General features: G+C 41.0%; 1 long non-coding RNA gene across 2 annotated transcripts; it reads left to right on the top strand.

Annotated features, from left to right (window-relative positions):
* Positions 1-1,362: 1,362 nt before the first annotated feature.
* On the top strand, positions 1,363-25,675 carry LOC125416398 (uncharacterized). Of its 2 annotated transcripts, none has more exons than XR_007236878.3 (6): positions 1,363-1,629; positions 2,242-2,358; positions 6,727-6,838; positions 20,679-20,882; positions 22,802-23,425; positions 25,182-25,675. It is a non-coding gene; the product is annotated as an uncharacterized LOC125416398 (long non-coding RNA). The 2 variants fall into 2 exon arrangements; XR_007236877.3 differs by having other exon boundaries at positions 20,630-20,882.
* Positions 25,676-26,161: the final 486 nt, after the last annotated feature.

Below are 26,161 nucleotides of genomic sequence, written 5' to 3'. Positions count from 1 at the left end.
TGAGAAAACCCCCCATGATACTAATCTAAAGGTCCCAACATGGGCTCATGATCCACGGCTGAGACTATGCTGGCTCTGTCTATAGGTAGCAACAAGATGTTCCCTAAAGGCCTCCTCACTGCTGCTTCCTGTGCTTGTCTGGATAGAGACCAAAGAGTTTGCGATGACAATGAACGAGAGAGCAGACAGTACAGTCACGAAAAGGAAGAGTCGTCTTTATTTGGTTCACTGATCCTCCCATAATGATTGAACTCAGTTTTACATTTAAGAAAAAAAAATTCAGATGAAGTTAAGTAAAAATTCTTCACACAAAATGAAAATACAAACACATATACTTTTTTTCAGCAACCATGTATAAGGAGTAAGTAAAATAAACCTTGTTCTAAGCTTATTTTAAATTTTCATTAACTCTATAACTAATATTTTAAAAAGCAATCATGTCACATATATGACAGCAGCCATTTCCCCCCTCCATTACCTTTATTCTTGTCTCTTTGAAAGCCAAGTCATAGAGCATAGCATATACCCCACATACTGTATATATGTATATACTGTATGTATAGCATATATCCCATATACTGTTGGGAGAAGCCACCCTGGTTCCTGCAGGCTGTTCTCTGTTCCCTACCCATGACATCTTACATGGTCAATTCATAACCTAACAGCTTACTTCCTCCAAGCCAGCAAGAGAAAAAAATCCGCTAGAGCCAATCTGTTAGCACACATTACCTCTATGGGGTCCTGTTTCATCACCTTTACCGTGTCCCGTTCATTAAAGGCAAATCATGGACTCTGCCCTTATTCTAAGGGAGCAGATCATTGAAAACTAGGAAAACCGTAAGTCAAGTAAGGGGCAGGCAAGACGATCGCCTTCGAGTAAGCCTGCCACACTTCCTATAGTATGATCATTTATGACCTCGATGTTTATCTTCTCACACTAATATTGGCTAACATGTCGATAAGCGGTTGACCCAGTCTGAGCTCTGGCTTATTCGGCTTTCTGCTTCAACATCCCCAACTTTGCATAACCTTAGGCAACATCCATAATGTCCGTGTCATATCGGTGATGAGTCTGGAAAGGTACGGCACAGTTCCCGTGGCATTCTTACGTTGAAGTCCCGAAGCATAGTCTTTGGCACATGTGAGGTGCTCCTAAATCTTAGTAGGTACAAAACGTAAATATATAATGGAGTCTTTAGACATATTTTAGAACGAGAATGAAGTCCTAGCAGGTATATTCCCCACCACAGAAAAATAGTTTTCTATGCTTCTTGCTTCTCACGGGCTCAACTTTGAAGACTGCCCTACAAAGCACCGCGCGTGCTGCAGAATCTTAATGAAAGTCCTATTTCTGCAGTTAAACTGACGTGCATTTACATGAAACCACAGTGCCAGAGCTAGAAGATGGCTGGGGAGCAAGTTTGCAGACCTCCCTCATCTGACAGAAAAGAAATCAGAAATTTAGAAACAGGTCAATGGTATGCCACAAGTTAAGGGGCTCCGGCACGCTAGACTGAGTCGGGGTTTAGACCTTCGATAAAAGGAATAAGGAAGACAAGACAGTCCTACTTCATCAAGAGTGCAGTGAAGCAGTCTATAACCAAGTCACAACCATCATTTTGTATCAAGGTATTCCCGACAATATTTAATCAACATTAATGATGGTCATTTTAGATACACTGCTTCTTTCATACTGGATACAGAAATTTTTTTCTAGAAAATCTAGAAAACCTATCGTGCAGAACATAAAATAAGACATGTTTATTGGGGATAATCCCCCAGAAAAGGGAATAATTAAATACTCCTTAATCATAGCGAGATGATGGATAATGTACTAATATTATGCAAGTCCGATGGGCATTGTCAGATGATTGGAGTCCCCGTTTAGGGTCCTACATAATTACCCTTCTTATCCTGGCAGAGGCTTTGGTGCCTTTTGTTAATCAGTAGCACTCCAAACCACTGTGGGACATTCAGCCAATCAGACTGCTCAATTACCCGGTTGAATGGTCTTGACCTCATGAATCTGAATAGAGGGTGTACACAATAGCGCAGTACTTTTAATAACAATGGAACTGCCATAAGGGATGAAAGAAAAGTGTGGTTTAAAAAAATAATTAAAATTGGAATGAGAAAAATCATAATTAGCTGTGAGGATTGCATATCTTTGTTCAAATGTTTCTCACTTGCCTTTTGGACAAAGAACTAGAGAGAATCCTTTTCATGTTTCCTTTCTTGCAGATCTGGATGTCCCGATTGTTGACAGCTGGACCTTGCTTGCATTTCAATAAAGTAAAGGCCCATGTAAATATTTGGGAAATAGAAGCAGGAGGAGGAGAGTTCGGAGACACTCTTACAGTGAGTGTGGTTGAGGCTCCCCTGGAGACGGGAAACGTGAAAAGGGATGAATAGGTGTGCATGGTTCAAAGGCAGCGCCAAGTGAAAGTTGTCAATCAGGACCTTCCCATCCTGGGGCTGCAGAGGATGGAGGAGGAGATTAGTGGAACATGCACTACTGACTATGGAGTTAGCAGTTTTGTTTCACACACACACACACACACACACAGAGCTATGCTGTTGCTGTACAAAAATGAAATAAAACGAAGCTTTCATAAACTAGAATCAATAAATATAAAATGAAAACTAGAGTAAGAAGGGTCATCAATGAAGACATGAATAATGTCATTTCTTCAATATGCATACTCTGGGATTATACAGGGTCCTTAGCAACTGAGTTTGTTAGCGGAACCCCAGGACTTGAAAGGGTCGTAGGAGGAGACAAGGTCTGTAGGAAATGGTTTACTAACAAGTGTCAACTTGCCAACTCCAGCACCTGTCCCCAACAGTTAGGTTCTCCACCAGGACCGCCTTACTACTGTAGCTGTACCATACAAAAGGGGCATCTCAGGGTGAAACCGTGATCTCTGGAGAAGGCACGGGGCTTCACAGAGTCAGTACGTGAAAGTCATATTAACAGAAAAAAAAAGTTTGAATCACACACCAGTGGCACATGAGGAGAGGGCTGAGGGGGGATGGTTAACAACTAAATAAGGGAAAATGGATGAGGAAGGCCCGCACTGGAGTAAGCTTCAAAAGCCTAGGATTTGAATATCAAAGGAGAAAGAAGAGCCCTTGGGAGAACTGGCAGGCTCCCTCACCATTTCTGCAAAAATAACCTTCTCTACTTCACTGGGAGAATCAAATGTGAAAGATGTCTTACTAAGCTGTCCTGTCATTTTCCCTGGAAATCTAAATAAGAAACATGATTTGGACTTTATTTGACAACTTAATGCACACTTTCTCGGCATGCTAAGAGAAAATGCTCCGTTTGTGCAATTTTATTGTGCTTTTTGAGATAAATTTTCTGCAACTCTTTCGAGCCCTACTCACACGCCCTACCCAGGCACCGTGTTGACTCACTAGAAATATTTAGCCTCTGACTTAAATTTTTTAGGTATTAATTAATGCTAATAATACCAAGCGTGTGAGAGTGAAACGCAGGAGGAAGACATATAAGACTTGTGGTGCCTGTGGGGCAAAATAAAACCAATCATCAGCGTTAGCCACACCGCAGAGATGTGAGTTCTCTCTAATTTTTTGAAGCTATTTTCATTTGCATAAATGTGTGCGTATCTATGTGGGGGTGCCTGTAGAGACCCAAAGAGAGCATCAGAGCCCCTAGAGCTGGAGTTACAGGCAGTTGTGAGCTGGCTGATATGGGTGCTGGAGACAGTACTCAAGGTCCGCTAGCAGAGCAGCAAATGATCTCAGCTGTTGAATTTTGTCTACATCCTAGAGACACATGTGGCTACAACAGGCGTGATTGTGCTCTCTGTGAGGCTACGTTTTCTGTGCTCATAGATTAATTAACCTTCTGCTCACTAGAGCCCAAATGCTAGGTACACGCATCTTCAACAAAATTGATATGTTTCTGCCTAAATGCTTTAATGAAGGACCCTGAGACCATCTTGTTGAGCCCAGTTACAGACTTGGGTTGTGTGTGTGTGTGAGTATGTGTGTGTGTGTGTGTGTGTGTGTGTTTAAGTTACTAAGGCATTGTTTCTCAGAATGTCTTCCAGTGTGTCAGTTCTTAAAAATCTCTCGAGCTACACAGCATGTGCAGAAGTGCCCCATAGTGAGTGATTCAGCTTTGAGAGTGGATGCATATCCCTTTCAGAGGCAGATGCCCAAAGCCTATTATGTCCCTAAGAACCTGGGTCAATCAATACAACAGAATGACCAAGAGCCCACATTCTAGAACTCAAGAGCCTAGGTTTTATCCTTGACTTTCACTTATAAACTGCATGACCTGGGACAGGTTTTTAAACTCCCGGTAACTCTTTCTTCATCAGCAAAATGGGAGCAATAACAAACCATCTTCTTCACAGTCCAACACCTACAATATCTGACACTATCAACTGCTGGGTGGTGTCGGTTTCAGCTAGGTCTTACTTAGGTGCCTGCTTCCAAATAGCCGATTCTAATTCATGCCATATTTGTTGACAAAAATCCCCTATCATTTTCCTGGTAACATCTCTTAATATACTAGAGATTAACTATGTGAAAACTGCACCATCATAGCTTTTAAGGAGATGAGTATGTCATAATCGCTTGTAAAATCTTTCAAAAAATAAACTAAAGGTTATGATGGTTCACCTTGATCCAAAGAACAGCTCTTGATCAAAAAAGCACAGCTCTTGATGTGTCTGTGGGTGTTTCCGGAGAGAATTAAATGAGGCAAAAAAAAAAAAAAGACCTTGGTTTTAGATTATAATCCTCTGGACTAGAGTCCTGGGCTGAATAGATGAATAAGAAGCAGAAAGCAGGAAGGTAACTGCCTTCATCTCTCCGCTTCTTGACTGAAGATGTCATGTGACCAGTTGCTTCGTCTCCTGCTGCTGTGCCTTCCCTGCCATGATGGATTGACTGTATCCTCCAATCGTAAGCCAAAATAAACCTTGCTTTTCTTCAGCTGTCATTGTCAGGTATTTTTGTCATAGCTTTGAGTAAATAACTGCTGTGACAAACCTGACTTGTGGTCCTTGAATCCTTGGAAAGAGTGTGGGAAAAGACTCTGGAAGAGTTTGGAACATGAGGCTACCGAAGCCCTAGAATGCTGTCATCAGAGATTAGCCGGCCATTCTGGTGGCTGCTTGGAAGACAAGAATGCTGAGAAAAATACAGGCGGTGTTTCAGAGTACAACAGGATGCTATTGAGGACTGGGCTAGAAGGCATTTCTGTTGCATTATGGCAAAGATAATAGGCGCCTTTCTCCCTGTGTCCTGTGAACTTGAGTGAGCCTGAATATAAAAGAAATTATTTTATTTTCATAATCACTTATTTAGCAGAGCAATTTTTCAGATAGATTGGCACTCAGGTTATGCCGCGGTATGGTGCCTGCTCACTGTCCTGCAATGAGCAGGCAGAAAGGTGTGAACAATGCAAAGTTTGATAAGGGAAAGGGTGTGAGCATATTTGAGATGTGAACAAACTGGTAATGGGCAGACCACACTTAGGTGTTAAGGAAATTATCATTCTTAAAGAAAGACACACTGCTTTCACTAGGGCAAGAGGAAGATCCCACACATTGATGGTTCAACGTGTGAAATGGTATTCATATTAAAGCAAAGGGCCTGCATAGAGAATGTCACTGAAGTGGTTCCATGATCCAAAACAACAGCAACAGCAACAACAACCTAGGAAGTTGCTTTCCTGGAGTCCGCACGCAGAGGTCACTGTGGTGTAGTCCAGAGAACCAGGCATTATCTTGAGTTACAAAAGAACTAAGCAGGACTATTCAAGTAATACTGACCTTTACAGTATGAAACATACAAGAGTTTTCTGGTCCCACTGGGCCACTGAACTATGTGTGGCAAAGTCAGGATCCTCCCCCAGAAGGCCCCGAGAGACGGCTGCTTGACGTTGTGAATGTGAAGGCCAGTTTTCAGTGGAGACTCCAGGATGTTGGAGATGAGACATTGAGACATTGCTAAGGAAAACTGGCCTAAGAGAGAGACTACATGTGCTGAAGATGGTAGGACTGGATAGGAGAAGCTACCAAAGTGTTTTGAAGTCCAGAAGATTCTGTCATGAGTCTTGGATGCCAGACATGGAGCTGCAGGATTTGATGTTTTTCCTGATGGGTTTTGGTCTTGCTTTGGTCTGGTCTTTCTTTGTTATGACCCCATTACTTCTGTGAAGGTGGAGATATTTGTTCTGTACCATTGTTACTTATGGGGGTGATGTTTTGTTTTCTTGCAAGTGATGGTTGTCTTGAGTCTCAGAAAAGACTTCGAATTTAGGGGCTTTTGAACAATACTAGAACTGGGTAAGATTTTTACTTACTCCTCCAGATAAATTAAGCACATTTTTCTTTGTGAGAGTCTATGAGCCTCTGAGGACAAAGAGTGGAGCTTTACAATTTAAAAGTTAACTGAGTATCAGGCTGACAAAGTATGGCCTTGTGATGTTAAGTCTTGATCATCAATTTTATGGAATGTAGAATCACCATGGGAACATTCCTTGGATTTGTCTATGAAGGTATATTCAAAACCATTTGAGTGAGGTGGGAAGAGCCATATGGAATGAGAGTGGCGCAACCCTACATGGGCTGGGGTACTGAGCTGTATCAAAAGAAAAACACAACAGAGATCCAATGGTATGGTAGACTGTACCCTCAAGCTGGGAGCCAAAATAAACTTTTTCTTCCTTGGTATTTTTATTAGATGCTTTGTCACAGGAAGAACAAAGTAATATCCGAATCCTCCACCCCAGGTGAAGATGCTGGCACAGTGACTGGAGTGGGCATAACCGTCTGAAGTTTAGAGAGTCCCCAGGGTGAGTCTGTCTCATACTGTTCTCCTTTGGAAGTATCCGTGGTTTTGAAGCTCTGGTTCCTGCGTCAGTGTCTGTATCACTTGAGTCTTTATGGATGTAAATTGACTTTCTGATGTGGGAGTCCCCTCTGTGTGCTGTGATTATCACTAAGGGATAAAGAAACTACTTTGGATATAAGGCAGAACTTCGGTAGGCATGGAAAACTAAACTGAATGCTGGGAGAAAGAAGGGTGGAGTCAGAAAGATGCCATGTAGCTCTGCTGGAGACAGACACTAGAACTTTAGCCGGTAAGCCACAACCACGTGGCAATACAAAGATGAACAGAAATGAGTTAAATTCAGATGAAAGAGTTAGCCAATAAGAAGCTGGAGCTAATGGCCCAAGCAGTGGTTTAATTAATACAGTTGTTGTGTGATTATTTAGGGTCTAACCTAGCCAGGCAGCTCAGAACCAACAAGCGACCTCCCTCCAACAACTTTCCTTGGTCTAGACCTAGACTTACAGGTCATAACTCTCTAGTAGGGGCCATGTATGTTTCTCTTTGAGAAATAGTGAGAAATAGTGATGGAGGGAGTAAGTGGAGTCCTCCAAGCGGTTGGCTTTTCGGCTGAGTGACAGATGTGAGGGAGTTCAGTGACTGAGATGAGTCCCCTGAAAAGAAAAAAAGAAGCTTTTGAATCACGCTACTGTAACTCAGAACCAGAGATGTCAGACATTAGCTGAACTTAAATCAAAACTTGCATTTTGAATCCAAGGACCTGAACCTAAGAAGGCAACTTGCCACCGCTCTGTGGAGGTCAGGTTAGCTAAACTGAAATCATGTAGTCAAGAGCACCCTTCTCTGTTCTGAGTTGAGTTTGTGGGAGCAAATGAGAAATATATATTATTGGGAACAGGGGGTGAAGCAAAGCAGCAACGGATGGTCTGAGTTCAGTGTAGGCACAGGTAAATACCTCGAGTGTAAGGCTGATCTATTAATTTATTTTGCCAGTTGTTTTAATTCCTAAATGTATTCCCATAGCGCATGTTCTACAAACCTTATCCCCAATTCCCTGCTTTCAAAGGCCCTGCCTTTGAGGAATTGAAGCATGGGAGCTCACACATTCACAGAAAGGTCCATAACTTCATGGGCTATTTGAAGGCATTGGGAATTTTAGAAGGTGGGGCGTAAATAGAGCAAGTAGCTCATTGGGGGCAGAAACAATGGAGCCAACTGATCACAGATTGTACCTTCAGAAACCTTAAGCCAAAGTAAACCTTTCTTCCATCAAACTGATTTGACTTCAGGCATTTTGACACAGCAATGGAAAGCTAATTAACACAGCAGTGAAGGTCAGTGACTGAGCTGAGCAGTAACTTCTCCCCCTAGCCGGATCTGCTCATTCCGCTGCCCTGAGGTCCAGGACAGGTTCCACTGTGGCTTCTTGGAGAGGGTGTCCAGCTTTTTCTGTGGGGCATCTGTACTGCTGGGGTAAAATATGATATTTCAGCTGTCCTCGATCTCACATATATTTTACATATACCTTATGGTGCTGTCTCCTTGACCTGTGGGGACCATGGGCCCCCGGCTTAGCACAGAGTCAGTTTCCTGGCCATTCATATGTCCTTGGTAGTTGTTGATTGGTCAGCTGTTCTGGCTGCTCCTCAAATCTTGCAGGGATTTATACCACCACCTCAAAATCATTGAACTCTCTAAAGGAAAGAAACTTTCTAGTTCACTAGGGTGAGGGGTAAAGGCATTTCATGCATGCTCCCCTGGAGAGGCAATGTTAGGAAAGAAGAAAAGAAGGAGGAAAGGAAGCAGCTTTCTCAGCCAGCTGGAGAAACAAATGCATACTTTGGCTTCACTGTGGAATTTTCATCCATGAATGAACTATAGTGATAGAATTATCATTCATGAATGAGCTATAGTGAATACTTGTCATCTTCTGTGATATTTGCTAGATATTTTTATTATGGTGCTTGTGTGTGTGTGCGTGTGTGTGTGTGTGCGTCTTTGTGTATGTGTTTCTGTGTGTGCGTGTGTGCGTGCATGCATGCATGCATGTGTACATACGTGTGTGTGTGGTGTGTGTGTGTGTGTGTGTGTGTGTGTGTGTGTGTGTGTGTGTGATGGAAGAGGGATAATGCACTTGCCGCAGTGCAGGTCTGGAGATCAGAGGACAAATCTGTCAAGTTAGCTCTATCCTTCGACTGACACATGGACTCTGGAGAACAAGTTCAGACTGTCAGGCTTACAGAGAAGGCCAGTACCTTACTGGCAAAGCCAGCTCACTGGCCCTCTTGCATATTTTATTTGCTTTTGGTTTCATTTTTGTTCTCAGACAACAATCTTGCTATGTAACTCAGGCTGTCTTTGAACTCACCCTCTATCCCAGGTTACCTTGAACAATGATTCTCCTGCCTTAGTCCTCATAAATGATGAGATTAAAAAGAGAAGGCATTAGGCTTCTTCTAAATACTTTAAATCATTGCAAATCTATCGGATCAATTTTTTATCAGATCAATTTTTAATTTCCCTTGTTTTACGTGTGAGGAAACTGAGGTTCAGAGAAGCACCCTGACTGACCAATGTTAGTATTACTTAGGGATGGGTTTTATTAGGCTCCCTCGCCAGAACCAGATGAGGAGAGAGCTGACTCATACAGTAAAACTCAATTGCCCCAGCTTCATATTCATTAAATAAACCTATCATGATTGGCCCGCTCTTTGACATTTTTTATTATGAAAGTAAAATATTTATTAGAGGAAAATTGAACAATTCAGATAAGTGTAAAGAAGTGAGTAAAATCACCCAGAATCCCATCAATTAGGTAATTTCTTTAAAAATAACTTTCTTCTGCTTCTACTTCCTATAAAAATAAAATCCATTTTATGGGCTTTCTGCCCCTCCTCTTCTCATTTTAAATATGTGTCTGTTTCTGTTAAACATAAGATGATTTCAATTTAAATTTTATGTAAGAAGGGACTCTTTGGTGTGAATAGAAACATCTAATATTTGAAATGCATTCATTTAGCTAATGGTTAACACGCCAAGAAAAAGGCTTAAAACACAATAAAGACGTGTTGGCGGTAGAGTTTCCCTTTGATGGTCTTCTGATCGGTTTTTACTTGCATTCTGAAAAAGTCTTTTATACTCTTTTACTGAGATGCGGCGAAGTCATAGTGGCTGAGAGTCACTGATGTTAATACGCCCTTCAGTCATGCTAAATGCCAGTATGAAAGCCTTATGTGGCTCCCCTGGGCATAAAACTCCCGTGGGTTCCTGGACTCACTACCATGAATGACTCCTTTCGTGACGGAACCAAGGATCAGGGAAGAGCAACAACTGTGTGAAATGACTTTGTTTGTCTTGGTGGCAACTCTTTCTGTCTTTCAAGTGACCCAGTGATGTAAAGATAAGTAGTTCTCCGTGCGTATATATCATCATTCATTCCAAGTTTCCGCGTCTTTGTAAATAATGTTGTGAATGATGGATTCTATAGGGTCATTGGGCCACTGTGCAATTATCTAATAGAAAAAAAATGTGAGAGTTGGTCTTTTTTTTCTCTTCTGAGCAGCACTCACTGGGTCAATTAATTAAATGAGCGCAAATGGCTTCACGCAGGAGATTCAGATACAGGCATGCAGCAGTCTCATGACACCAGACTGCCCAAAACTACAAAGTGAAGGGAGACTTGGAGGTGTAAGAGGGAGGCAAGTTTTTAAGAAGTCACATAATTCTTTCTTTTGCACATATAGTTAAAAGGCACGGTAGGTCCATATTGGTTTGATCAACATGAGGCGGTGGGATGCCTCGTACATCAGGTCTCTTCTGGGTATGCCTTCTTTCAAGTTTCTTAGAGTTGCGGGGTCTAGTCTGGACCTGTGGCATTGGGTAATTTACATACTATCTTCCGATTGGTTCAGATTGGGGCACCCCTTTGTCTAATTACTTAGCTTTCTGATCATGTAAATGTCCTGCCTGTAGGAAATTTGACTTTCATTATGATAGTCAGTGCTATGAGGGAATAAATTTAAATAATCCTGCGGATATAGGATCCTCATCAAGAAGAATTCGTCTTCCAAACATGTTGTTTAAACAGTTAAGGTACTCGTGACAGCTCATTCCCATGTTCTCAGTTACTGAGAGGTAGAGGCAGGAAGATAAAGCGTTCAAGGTCATCCTGGGGTATACAGTGAGGGTGAAGGCTGCCTGGGCTACATTACTCTGCTTCAAAAGCAACAAGAAAGCCCTGTGTGTCAATATATGTCCTTAATCCCAACACTTGGCAGGCAAAAACAGGGAAATTTCTGTGAGTCTGAGACCAGCCAGGGCTGTATAGTGAGACCTGTCTCAAAATAAACAAACCAACAAATCAGAGAAAACAAACAAACACAAACAATTGAGTAAAACCTTAAAAAAAAACATAGGGTCACATGAAAACATGATGAAGAGATAGAATGATGCATCATGGGGAACAGAATCCCAAAAGCCAGCTAAGCGCCAGGGACAGGTCCTGATCTCACTGCTAGGAACCTTACAAAGGGACCAAGATACACACAATTGTCACACACGTGCTGAGGGCCTACGGGGGTCCCATTCAGGCTCCTAACTGTTGGTCCAGATTCCATGAGTTCCTACAAGCTCAGGTCAGTTGCCTTTGTGGGTTCTCCCGCAATGACATCCCCCTCATTCAATCCCTTCTCCTTTTCTGCAAAGAGGGAACAGGAGGAGAGGACAGAGTGGAAAATGTGCTTGGTATGTATAAAAAAAAATGAAAAAATGCTATTTAAATAAGATAATAAAAAGATGTGCCAACAATTGAAGCCTTGTGAATTAACCTATTTCTTTTCTGTAGTACTTTGGACCTGAAATATACCCACAAAGTCCATGCACTTTAGAGTGTGGTCGCCAATTGGTAATGCTCTTTGGATGGGTAGTGTTTAGACAGTGGGAGTCTCACTGGAGTCACTAGAGGGAGTAGAAGCATGTTCTAGAAAATTGTATCTAGTTTGTGCTCCCCACCCCCTTTCTGGCCACCACAAAATGAGACTCACGACAAGTCAAAGTATGGAGAATAGGTGACCGTTGACTGCACAGCCATGACTGTCGATGAACAGGACACCTATGTCATCTTCTCCAAGGCTTGGGGAACATTACAAAGGAGAGGACAAAAGAACGTCAGAGTTGGAGAATGGGTTGGGAGGCATAAAATAGTGATTGCTCAATATGACACGGCCATTGCCGTCACGAACATGCTGCAGCTGTGACCATCTGCACAGAAGACCTCCTCGAAAAAGACAGGACGATAGAATTTCATCTGCTTCTCTTTTCCCTTTTTATCTGCTTTTTATTTTTGATAATTTCCTTGCCTGTATACGTGGGCTGTGGATGTTTACTCACCATCCCTCTCTTATGTCCCCCCTGTTTCTACTGGCCACTCCCTCCTCCCAATGAGTCCTCCTTCTATGTGACTCCACTGCCCCTCTCCTAAATACAGAGCAATCCCCTTTCCCCAAAGGAGATGAGGTCATTTCTTAGAAGGGATGAAAGCAGTTCCATGATTATGGTGCAACTCACAACAGTCAAGAGATAGAAACACCCCAGGTATCCATCTCTGGGTGAATGGTTATTGAGATGTTGAACCTGCAACTCAGAGACAGATATTGGGGTGCAACCTGAAGACCAGACAAGCAAAGCATCCCGTCACTGGCTCTTACCTTGACCTCAGTCCGAAAATGGTGATCTTGCCTCCAGAGAATCTCAGAATGAAATTGAGGCTGAAGTCGTCTTCGCCCGTAAGACAGTCCTTTCTAGTTCTGGGATTAAGGGCATGCACCATTATCTCTAGTTTCTATGGCAAACTAGCGCAGCTGCTGGGATTAAAGGTGGGTGTCACCACTGCCTGGTCTGTAAGGCTGGCCCATGAGGCTGTTTTACTTGTCTGATCTTCGGGCAAGCTTTATTTATTAAAACACAAATGAAATGCCGTTCCACACCTGTGTCTTAGATTTCATCCAGCAGCATTGTAGGAAACACATCTCTGTTGTTTATAAGTTGCAAAGTCTGTGGCATTTTGTTTTAGTTGCTTCAACAAAGTAAAGCTGAATTTAGACACACAGCTAGAGAAGGTGTCGGTGCTAATAGGACGGCTCAAGGAGACCTGAAACAAAGCCCACCCTGTGTTCTGTCCCTTCCGAGTTATGCACCAGCTATGATCAATGTAATGGGTTTGCTTAGGACAAAACTTAAACCGGGCTTATTTGGATCAGTTCTTTTCAGCTGTGTGTGTATATGAACTTATGTTCATAGGTGTGAATGTGGGCATGCATGTGGTCAGAGAATAACCTTGGTTATCTATCCTGACCATCCATGTTGCTGGAGATAGGTTCTCTTGTTCACTGCTGTGTACACCACATCAGGTGCCCATGGAAAATCCAAGGATTGTCTTGTCTCCACCTCCCATCTTCCCATAGGAGCTCTGGGCATCCGGCTTTTACATAGACTCTGGGAATTTGAACTTAGGTCCTTACACTTGTATGATAGGTGTTTTTACAAATTAAGCCACCTCTCTGGCACCACTAGATCAGATTCTCACTAATTCAACATGTATTGATTGATCTACATTATGTTTAGAGTAGAGAATACAGCAAAGAAAACAGAACGGACGTATTCTCTGTTCTCATGGGAGTTACAGGGCCTGAGAGTGTTCATTAAACAAGTCAACTCATACTTTAGAAATGCAAGAATTAGCAAAGAAAAGTTGACACAAAAATCCAAAGGTACTGCAGGAACAAACTAAGCTGAGGGGTGTCCATCAATGACAGGGAAAGATTTCGTGGAGGTTGGAAGCATAAGGGCATTTATGGAGTACAGGAGACACGGAATGGAGGTGGGACCTAAGGAAAAGACCAACTCACTTCCAAGTCTACACCTGTAGAGCTTGGGATCCCGAATGCCCTGCTGATTACAATCTTCCCTTCAAAGCACGGGCGCATGCTGTTTAAGCTGGTATGTGTTGGCCTATGAAGAACACACGGCTTCTGCAGTACATTTCCTGATGCACAAACAAAAGGATGGAGTGGATGTATTTAGAGGCCTTAGGCTCTGTAACGAAAGAGTCCAATTAAAATCACTTTGAAAGACATGAAAACTCTAAAGCTAAATGTAACAAAGTCCCAGAGCCCAATACCATCAGGACTAAGTGCCAATTAATATTCATTCAGGACTCCCCAGATTTCTACTAATGAATTACTGTAGAAAATTATAAAAATGGTCTGTAGCTGTTGGTTAAAATATGTTTCTTTAAAACTGCCAAAAATGCTTACCTATACTCTCTCTTTTGCTTATCTAAATAATTATCCATATTGATGTCTAGTTATTTGGAGTTTATTTATATGTATAATTTATATATTGTTCTTTTACACAAAAACTAACTACATAGAATTGTCTTTTTTTTGTTTGTTTGCTTGTTTGTTTGAGACAGAGTCTCTCTTTGTAACCCTGGATGTCCTAGAACTTGCTATCTGGAGCAGGCTGGTCATGAATTCACAGAGATCAGCTGACCTCTGCCTCCCAAGTACTGACATATCTTTCTTTTCTTCTTTTGCTCCTATCAGGTTTATCTTTTAAAGCTTCTTTGTTAGTGTGTGTGTGTCTATGCGCACACGCGTGTGCGTGTGTCTGTGCCCACGTGTGCCACAGCACCTGTACAGAGGTCAAAGGATAGCTTGAGAGCATTGATTCTCTCATTCTATCATGTAGGTCCCAGAAATTAAACTCAGGTTGTTAGGTTTGGTGTCAAGAACCTCCTTTACACACTGAACCATCTAGATAGTCTATTATCAAAGCCCTTCCATTCTTCTCCTCAGCTATAGAATGTTCCCTTCTATGACTCTAACACAAATTATTCCATTAACATTTTTGAGGACATTAATATTACTTCAATCATTTGACCTTTGCAACTATGATCCAATGAATAATCCTGAAGATGTCTGCTGCTGACTAAGGAATCTGTAATTTAACTGCAAGAAAGCATGCATGTGCACTTTACCTTCTCTAGATATCATTAAATAACCCTATTACTTAGATTATTTCTGTGTTTCTGTTTCCCCACACATTCCTATTTATGCTACAAACATTTTGTTTCGTTGTAATCTATAAATTTTTAATTTACTTTTTTATCTTTTTTTTCTTACTGAACTTGTCTATCTCATAGTATATAAGGCATTTCTGCCTTGTCATACATCCCTCCATCTTAAATTAGATCTATGATCTTTGTCTAAAGTAAAATCAATATTTTATTTTGCCATATTTGCAAAAAGAATATGCAAGGATTCCTTCCCTGGGGAGCCATACGAAATGTCTGTCCCCTCCTTACAAGGTCCCAACTAAAAATAATAAAATCTGATTCCACCAAAGTTCATCCTGAAGAACCAAGGGGTTTAATGTGCTTCTTCAGAGTGTGGGTTAGGGACTGTTTAGTGGAGCGTAGGTGATGCCAAAGTCGTTACACTGGAAAGTCTGCCCAGCATGGATGATGGCTTTTCCATGGCTACAAAACACTGAGATTCCTACGCTAGCTAGCTTTTTCTTAGCCAGTATATTTTAGTACCCCCTGAGCCCCCCTCCTCCTAGGGCCAGTGCAACAGGTTCAGGAAGAGATGTTGGAATCTCAGGTGTGCCTTCCGTGACCCTCTCCATCCTTTCTGGAAGGGAACACCAACAGCCAACAAGTTCAGTTTCGGAGTCTCTTGCAAGCTGTGGCAGATGTTCTAGTGAGGACGGCAGCTGGTACGCTCGGAGAATAGTACTCTGCACCAATGTTCTGTCTGGATGTGATGGCTGCAGTGCACACATGGATTCTGTATGCTCCAGCCTGCAATCATAGCTCTCAGAAGCTCACCTAACTGTGAACGTTGCTGAAAATAGTTGGAAACTAAAAACAAGAGCATTCTGGAAATGAGGACAAACAGCTCTTCACTTTGACATAAAATTATTTCCAAGCTCTTGAATCCATTTGAATTGTGGTTCTTCTTTGGAGGTGATGTGTGCTTTTCTTGTTAGCATTGTTTGTTTTGCGCTTTCTCTAGCACTGTTACGAAAGTATCCGTACCTCCAAAAAAAGAAAGACTATTAAAGGCACCGAAAGACTATTTAAATAAGAAAATTAGAAAATATAGAAGGCGTATTTTGACTCTGTCTCTCTCTCTCCTGTAACTTGGACTAAGAATTATCTTCTAAGTTTAGCCAGCCTGTCCTCCACATCCCAGATCAATTCAGAAGAACCTTGCATGATAGTAATTTTATGTGGGTAACTAATCTGTTTTATCTATTTGGTTTTTTGTTTGCTTGTTTGTTTGTTTTGTGTGTGTTTGTGTGTGTGTGTGTTTGTGTGTGTACATCTGACGAGAACATTGAGAGTCAACCCTCCTCTCTCCTGACATTTTGTTTGAGGCAGGGTTTCTCTTATTTCCACATCTGCTCTGTGTTCCAGGTGTGCTGGCCTACAAGCTTCCAGGAAATTTTCCTGTCTGCTTCTTGTTTCGCTGTTAGGAGTGACTAACACCATGTCAAGCTTTGTATGTACGTTCTGGGGATTGAACTTGAGTCACTGGGATTGTGTGGCCAGTGCCTTTTCTTATGGGTCTCTTTTTTTTCTGACTTCTGAGTGAATTTATGTTTTGTTTCCTATCTAATTATCTCAACATATTCTCAACATGAGTAATTTCTTGATCCCACCCTCATCTAGATGACAGATCTTTGAGCAAATGCACAGGAAAACTGATGTTCCCCTTCATTGAGAATTCTACATAGCGTATAGTCAGATTTGTTCTCTCTGTGTACCTAAGGCTTTGGCTAGAGGTCAAGACCCTGCCCTCTCAGAGGGCCAGTCTCTGCATTCTTACAACATTACTGTTTCATTCCAGATTCTGTGCTTGGCATCTCGAATCTCCTAGGCATCCTATTCAAGCACCCCCAGTCCAACTTAGAAGCTCACACAGTCGATCAATGTGTCCCTGGGCACATTCTTACTTCATTCTAATTCATTGCCATCAACATCGCACCAAACACAATCCCCTGTGTAGAGTTCAAGTCACAATTACTTTGCTTATTAGATTTATCAACACATACTGTCTTACATCTTGATGCTCATGGAGCAGGTCCTTGGAAAAAGGGAAAGTCTAGGGTTCGTTGCTTTAAAAATCACCACTATATTTACCCTTTACCATGCTTTAGGCTTCTCCCCCATGAATTCTCTGAGCTAATGAGCTCTTGGCTCTGTGAGGATGGATTTCAATTCCTTAAGTGCTCCATGACGTATCATCAGGGCTCACGAAGAGAATAGCTACGTCGAATTAATTCATGTTATCTCCATATTTTATGAAAGTTTTTGGTTCTCCAACTGCAGGTGGTTCTTGTTTTAGGTCACCTGTGATCCATTTGGGAAAAGAGTCTATTTTAAATGCCACTCTAAAATATGGGGAGCATTTTGTCTCTTTGCAATCTCATTAATTTGGGGACATTTAAAATGGATATATTAAGCACTCATCAATATACTCCTTATATATTCGGCAAAATAATAGAGGACATTATAGAGTTTAGTTGAAATACTGCGGCTCATTAGTCCATGTGGATGACGATGTCTATTTCTAGGAAAGATCTCTGATATTGAGAGCATAATGACCATCAGAAGCAAGCATCCTGCCCTCTCCCCAGCTCCCTACACTCATTTGCTTTGCTCTGTCTGTTTTGCACCCTGCACACCAAGGGAGCCCACTGCTCTTTCATTTCGCAGAAGCTGCTATAATTTTTCTTGACATGGCAATTACTTTTTAATCCGGTTAGCATAGACTATAATGGAACCAAGTTGTAAAACATCCTTTCCTCTTTTATTTTGCTTTTAATTTATTGCCTTGATTTCAATCCCTTTTATAAACCCATTAAAGCCCAATTACTCACTTTGAAGTCAATCACTAATCAATGCCATTTATTTTTGTATTATGGGATATGGAGGGGTAGTTAAATAGTCCGTCTGTATTCCAGTAAAGTTTATGATAAATATCAGACGTTGTTAGTGTTTACCAGTCTAAGGGACAAGAAGTTCAATAGAAAGAGAGGAGCATTTCCTCAGAGAGAAGGCAAGGTCTGCTGCTACTACAGCAGCTTTGCCTCCTTAAAAGGGCAGGGAAAACACACGCAGCATTTGAAGCAGGACCTAACTGTTCACAACTTAGATTGATTAATGAAGATGGATGAGGAGTTGTCACTCTCATTGATGGGGGCTTCCCAAATGAAACTGAAGCTTACTGGGAAACATGCACTCAACACACACACACACATACATGCACACACACAAATGCACACAGAGAGACACACATACATATACATATACACATTCATACACACATGCACACATACATGCATATATACACACATACATACTATATACATACATGTATGTACATTCGTATACACATATATGCACACATAATATGCACATAAATACATGCATACACATACACGCATGGAAACATACACACATGTATACATACACATGCATACACACATATGCACACTCTTACATAAACACATACATATATACACACATACACACATACGCACATACATACATGATGGAGGAGGGTTATCTGTCTATTGTGTTATTTTCATTGGTCAATAAAGAGACTGCCTTGGCCCCTTGATAGGACAGAAAATTAGGTAGGCGGAGTAAACAGAACAGAATGTTGGGAAGAGGGCTATGAGGCAGACGCCATGGAGCCAGCCACCAGGTCAGACATGCTAAATCTCTCCCGGTAAGCCACGACCTCGTGATGCTACACAGATGTTTAGAAATGGGTTAATCAAGATGTGAGAGTTAGCCAGTAACTAACTCTCTAGAGATAATGGGCCAGGCAGTGCTTAAATGAATACAATTTGTGTGTTGTTTTTTCCGGGGCTAAGCTAGCCATGCAGGAGCCAGGTGAGGCGAAAAGCAGGCCTGCCCGCAGCCCCTCACTACACATACATACATGCACACACATATCTACATCTGCACACATTCACATACACATGCATACATGCACATACATACATACATACACATGCACACATATACATACATTCATATACACGTACATACACACATAATACATATACATACATGCATATGCACACTCATACATATGCACACATACGCACACATACATACATACACTCACAGACACACACACATACACGCAGATAGCAGATGATTTTTTTGAAGTGTTTTTATATGCTTTCTACAGACAATTTTCAGTGAGGCCCTGGGATATGTAGGAGTCACCGTTATTATTTGTACTCTATAGATGATGAGGCTCACCTGAGGCTCAAGGAATTTGCTATTTGTCTCCAGCTTCTAAGTAGAACTATGTCTCATTCTATAGCACAGCATAGAATTCTGGATCTCTTATGCCTCTATGTGAGGTTTTCCCTGAAATAGTAGGTGCTGTGAAGAGTCAGAAATCACATGACTATTTTGATTGGTGACAGCAATGTGCTGGTAACTCATGCTATACAAACAAACCATGATGGGAAGCATCTGCCCATTTCTTTGATACAAATACTATCAATGTAACCAATTTCGAGTTCCCTAAAAGACATCCCTAAGCTCCATGTTGGGAAGAAATGTGCAAAGTGGTCCTCCTTCAAGTCGGGCTGGCTCCAGCATATAGCACAACTCTGCATCCTAGCTATTGAGGTACCTGTGCTGTGAATATGAGATCTGTGAGTCTGAGGCATAACTGCAGTGTGTCAGTAACTGTGGAACATCTATTTTCAACAAACATTTTAAGACTGCCAGATACGAGTCTCTGTCTCTTCGTGTGTTGGCAGCATGAAGAATATGCATGAAATTCTTACAGTGAAGCCCACCCACTTACATAATTATTAAGAGTAGTTAATGCCTGTAATAAAATAGAATTGAATAATCAAGTGAAGAGAGATGAACACATCTGCCAATAGATTGTGGAAAGTCAACTAAGTATTCTGGATTCTTCTAGATTGAGAAAAATAAAATGGAAGAAGGTACATACCACATTTTTGTCTGGGAAATGTAGTGGATTTTAATTGTATTTTAATAGATAAAGATTGCCTGAAGATCTGAGAGTAAAACAGTCCCACTAGTTAGCCTTAAAAATCAGGTTATGGTAACACACACCTTTAATCTCAATAGCCACAATGATACACACCTTTAATCCTGGTGTTGCACATCTTTAATCCCAGCCCTAGAGAGTAATAAAAGACGGGTAGATTGCTCTCAGACACTCAGGCTCATTCTGAGATTCTTGGAGGCAGGATCACTATTTCAGACTGAGGTTGAGGTAAGAGTCAGTTGCTGGTTGTTTTGTTTTTGGATCTTCAGGTTGAACCCTAATTTCTGATGCTGAGCTTTTATTAATTGTGCTTCATTTGGTGCCCAACTTTTTAGGGTATGAATTCACAAAAATGTCATTTGACTAAGGCTTTTTGCCATCAGCCCAGGCCAGGGTTGAGATTGGAATTCCAGCTCTAAAAATCGAAACCCAAACTTAGCTATCTGGGTTCAGGAGAAAAATTAACACTCTCAGCTCCAGTCTGTCCCAGTTTAGCTTCCATGTAAAGATGGAACATACACAGATAATCTGGATACTGTATGTTATTGTGTTGTCTTTGAATTGTTTGACTGCTGAGGAAGGAGCAACAGCTGCTAAAAAGACTTTTGATTATAAATGTAGCTAGATTAATCCAATTTATCTATTTTGATAATGCTTTGACTTCAAATTTTAAGGGAGAAGATATGGTTCTTTGGAGAAGAGGTTTTGCTTTTCTTTCCACAGGAAATGAGAGTTTGTGGATTCATCCTTGGTTAAGAAAAAACAAGGTTTGATTAAGAAAGACTCCCTGAAAAATCTGCAATGGGAACAGATGACCCAGATGATCCAGCATTTCAGAGTACATTTGTTGCAGTTTCCTCTGAGTTCTACATCCAGAACTGCCTCAAGACCGCTGGCTGAGATGATTCAGCCTCACAGAACACTGCAGTAAGGATTGACCATAATCTTAAATTTTCTGTGGGTCCCCATAAAATTATCAGCATCCCCAATGAGCAAGAAGTAGCCTAAAAAACTATGCCCATGTTCCCCCCAAAAATGAATTATGGATGTTTGTTTTTGTTTAATGTGTTGGTTGCAAGTTGTTATGGTTAATGGTCAGGAAAAAAGCTAAACAAAGAAAATTAGATTCAAGGTTCTTGGTTTACAAAAAAATCCAGGTAGTAGTAGCACATGACTTTAATACCAGCACTCAGGAGGCAGAAGCAGGCAGATCTTTATGAGTTTAAGTTTAGCCTGATTTACAGAGCAGTTCCAGGATGGGCTCCATAGCTACAGAGAAACCCTGTCTCGAAAAACCAAGTAAGAGAGAGAGAGAGAGAGAGAGAGAGAGAGAGAGAGAGAAGGAGAGAGAGAGAGAGAAGAAAGAAATGGAAAAAAGAAAGGAAAAGATAAAAGGGGACATAAATATGATAAGATAAAAAGGTAGATTATGGAATCTATTTTTTAAAAGCAACTATTAGCTTTAAATATTTTACATTGGTTTTACTTTTGTATATTGTTGCAAATTTTGTATATTGATACAAATTTGAGATTAATTTTGTTAAAATATATTATACATACATTTCTAATCTTGTTATACAGCTGTTTTAACAATGTAAAGCAAATTTCTGGTCCTTAAAAATTATTATTATCAACTCTTTAGGATAATAAAGAAATATAGTTAGTAGTTAATTACCTAGTATAATTGAACTTGTAATCATATTAGGGATGTTTTCAAGGACAAACAAAGATATAATTTAGATGGATAGATCATCTTCAAACACTTCAGAGATCTACAGAATATGGCATTTAAGATGTTTTAATAACCTAGGTTCTTCTTTTTATGGCAATGAGACATGTCTGCTCCTAGCAGCACCAACCTACTTCAGAGAAGACAATGGGCATCAAAGAAACTCCACATGGAGTTTATTTTCTTTGTGGCAAAAGTAAGCAGCTGGGCAAGAAAACACCTCTGCCTCAACTGCTGACATTATGTTGTCTTATTAGACAAGCAGGGCACAGAATATCCTGCTTCACAGAAAAGTCTGTCAAATATGCTAGGCCTGTAGGCTGAAGATGGATGCTCCAATGTTGCAAAGGAACTTTGGGTAACTGTCCAGGCAGTCAGCTGTTTCCATCATTACTTACATTTTTAGAAGTCACTTGTGTGTGCTTCCTGATTACTCAGTTAATATTATTCCTTCTCTGGTCTCTGAGGTAGTTGAAGATTAGATATCTACAGTTACAGTTTACCAGACACAGAAAGTAAGTTATGATAGAAAGTATATTAGGTGTAAGACTTCAGACTCACCAATATAGGATAGATTTGAAATATTTTCTTTGAATTTGCGAACCACAAATGGACTAGACATTGCCTGTATATATTGTATATAGTCATTGTACTTACTGTATATAGTTTTCTTATATTGGTTATAGTCCTTTTATTTTAGACAAATAAAGGAAATGTAGTGGATTTTAATTGTATTTTAATAAATAAAGACTGCCTGAAGATCTGAGAGTAAAACAGTCCCACTGGTCAGACTGACAGACCAGGTTATAGTGACACACACCTTTAATCCCAGTAGCCACAATGACATGCACCTTTAATCCCAGTGGTGCACACCTTTAATCCCAGCCCTAAAGAGGAATAAAAAATAGGGGTAGAGGGAGATTGTGCGCAGACAAGCTGGCTCATTCTGAGATTCCTAGAGGCAGGATTGCCATTTCAACTGAGGTGGAGGTAAGAGCCAGTGGCTTGCTGTTTTGCTTTTGGGATCTTCAGGCTGAACTCCAATTTCTGATGCTGAGCTTTTATTAATAATGCTTCAGGGAATTTTATTTTAATAATAATTTTTTCACTCTTTTAGAATTCCATGTATCTATACAATAAATGGTGAGCACACATGTGCCTCCTTATCTCTGTTGTGAAAATTGTTGAAGATCCACAGATGACTCAGTTGTACAGGAAGATTTGAATTTAAAAAATATGTGTGCAACAAATTCATAACAATCAAGGGAGATTCCTACTATGAGGAGAAAATAAAAGCAAAGCAGAGGGCTGAGTATGCCCAGCTTGAGAAAATATAGAAGCTAGGTTAGCCAAAATCAGAGGTCAAGAAATGTGCCTGAAGACACATCTCCGAGGATGCTCTGGGCTATCTGGACTGGAACTACCTCAGAGGGGGTAAAGAAACACACCGATCTCTGGGATCCACCCCATGTCTGTATTCAAAACCTCTACAGCTCATTATGCAAGGTGATATCTGAGGACCACACTATGCCATTCCTCTAGGCCTTTAGACTTTCAAAAAATGAGCAACAAAATGCTACCTCAGGGGGAAAATACTCTGGATGGAGAGTAGAGTCTGTAACAGAAAGAGCAGCCTGGAAAAGAACATCGAGAAAGATTTATGCCAGACACGATGAAATCCTGAAACTCCAGAAGATGATGGAGAACTGTGGGAATCCTTGAATTTGGAGAAGATTTAAAGGTAGGTTTCTAGCCTTGCCCTCCAGGCCATGGAGTGAGTTCCTTTGTGGGACTTGGAAGGCCAGCTTATCCCAATAATCATCCATTAAATTCAGTAGACTTGGATGCAGTATTCTTTACTAAATATTTCATGATTTCACAGTACTCAAAGGTCTATACACCATGGACAATTGGGAAACCATTTTCTTTCCAAGGAGAAAAAAGTTAGTAGTAATGCAGGGTTAACTAGCTCGCTTCAGGGAAGTGGAAGTTGAGGGGTTGGGGAAAAAAATTAAAAGTCCCATAGTCCCCATCCTGAGTCATTGGGAAGATGATGTTATTACTCAAGAAGAGGCAATGGGCAGAGCAGCTTTGCTGGAAAATATGGAAAGTTATCCTTTGTACAGAACAAATGGAGCCTATTTGCTCTTTGTCATCGCAGAGATGTCCCTCAGGCACACGGAGAGGTCACAGGACACAACAGCAAATACTAATATTTTATTCGCTGCTAAATATTTATTGGATGCTAAATTTTTTATCAGATGCTTACTAAGCCCTTTCGGTCCATTCTTATTTAGTTCTCGTGGTGACCAATTAGTAATTATTATTCTAATTTTACAGGAAGACCAAGATACAGAATACTATGTGACTTGGTTAAGGTCATAAACCTGATTTGAGGCTGGGGTAGAATTCAACCCCAGCTGGTCTTCCCACAGGCCTCCAGAGGTTACATCCTGGACTTGGATGTCATAGCTGTGACCTTAGCATCAAGCAATTGAAGATCAGATCTGCCCGAAGGACAGGATAATGACGATTGTCCAGAGAGGCAGAAAACATGTGTTCACGGGCTGGATGTCATCCCCACACTGAAGACTCACCCAGGAAAGAAATGATTGTTAAGGCTGACAGGGAGCGGATAAGAGCAACTCAGAATCATCTCACGCAATCCAGTTTGTCTTGGGAGCAACCTCTGCAACCACCCCAATGCTCTTCTTGTGTCCCTCCCTCCTATGTGTTTTTTTTTTTCTGTTCAAGGAGAGTCCTTAATTTAATTTGAAAGACAAGAATCCAAGCTCACTGCAGTCAGGAATGTTTCCTGCATGGGAAATGTTAGACCAGTGTAACGGATGAACAATTGTAATAGTAATAACAAGCAAAAGATAACGAGAACAGAAGTGTTCACATATTTAAATATGCCCTGCTACATTTATTCTAGTGTTCCAAGTGTACAGTATATTAGAGAACTCTGTAGCATAAATTCCTCTGTTCTTACTCCCTTAGATAGATCGCTTCCCTGACTTAGAGTAAAAAAAAAATTAAAATAAGCACATATGATTCTATGTTAAGTTGCTTTCTAGTTAACCAGGGCATCTACACAAGTTCAATGGGTCAAGTTCTCAGTGGGACAGTGGAGAGCTGAGAGAGATGATTAAAAACAAAGCGGACATCTGTTTGAATCTCAGTACACCGTGTGGGAAAGGGTTTGTGTAAGTGGTAGAGATGGTGAAGCTACCCAGTGAGACGGGGACGGCATTTCAATGACCAAGGTTTAGGGATTCAAGCAAGAAAGAGCTCAGTCTTGCCTTTCAATTTTGTTTCTGAAAAAATTATTCACTGGTATTGCTGCAATAAAGCATACAGTAGTCTAAAGCAGACAGTCCACAAAAGTCAGTGGCTTTTCATATTTGAAAGGAATTATTCTCAGAAATACCATTTTATCTTCCATCAGCTTTAAGAAAAATGGGAGCTGATTTTTGTTCTTTTCTATGTCTCTTTAGGGGAATCCCTAGGAACTCTTCGCTGGGGAGAGAGACAGGTGCACCTGTCCAAGACTGGGCCCGCATCCATGTGAGGGTGATGTCGTTGCAACCCTGGAGTCACTGCCAGCGATGTCCGCCCCTTCAGCCCTCAGTTTGTTAGTAGGCACTTGCTTTCCCGCTTCCTCCTCAGGAGATGTGAACACAAATACATTCTCCAAGTTAACTACTAAATCGTGTGGCATCGGTCTCATGTTCCTCGGTTACCCTCTACACGAACCCCTCTTCCAGAGCTCCACAAGAACACAGCTGCAGGTGGCTTCCAGTCCAGACTCCTGTTCCATTGACAAAGGCTTTAATCGGTTCCCTCCGCCATTCCATAATCTTGTTCTTTACTCTCCTGCACACAAATTCTGTTTTTTGTCAGAAAAACTTCCTGCTGACCCCAACCATTTCCCATCTCCCTATCTTTCTGTGCTATACCAACTTTTTGTTTATCTGTTCCCCGGATTTGAAATGCTGTCTCCTTCATCTTGAAAGGGTTATGTGATATTTAAGGCTTAAAATTCAACTTAAGGGATTGAGGATACAGCTCAGTGGTGGCATAAGAGTCTATCTCCAGCACAAAATAATAACTAAGTAAATAAATAAATGAGTTTAGGTAGACATAAAGCAGAGAAAAAACAGCCCACAATTCACAACCCCAGAAAACCTAGACAACAAAGAGGACCCGAAGAGAGACATGTGTGGGTCTAATCTACAGGGGAAGTAGAAAAGACAAGGTCTCCTGAGTAAATTGGGAGTGTGGGGATCATGGGAGAGGGTAGAAGGGGAGGGGGGAGGGAGAGAGGAAAGTAGAGAAAAATATATAGCCCAATAAAAACAATTTAAAAAGAAAAGAAAAAAACAAAAAAAAAAACCACTATTGTTCAAAGTGGTTACAGGTTGTGACTGGTAGTGTCGGGACAGGACTGCTGTTACAGTGTGACACCAAATAGTTT

This window comes from Myodes glareolus, chromosome 1 (genome assembly GCF_982192425.1).
Source record: "Myodes glareolus chromosome 1, mMyoGla1.1, whole genome shotgun sequence".
NCBI classification, from domain to species: domain Eukaryota; kingdom Metazoa; phylum Chordata; class Mammalia; order Rodentia; family Cricetidae; genus Myodes; species Myodes glareolus.
This window is presented reverse-complemented; position numbering and strand designations above follow the sequence as displayed.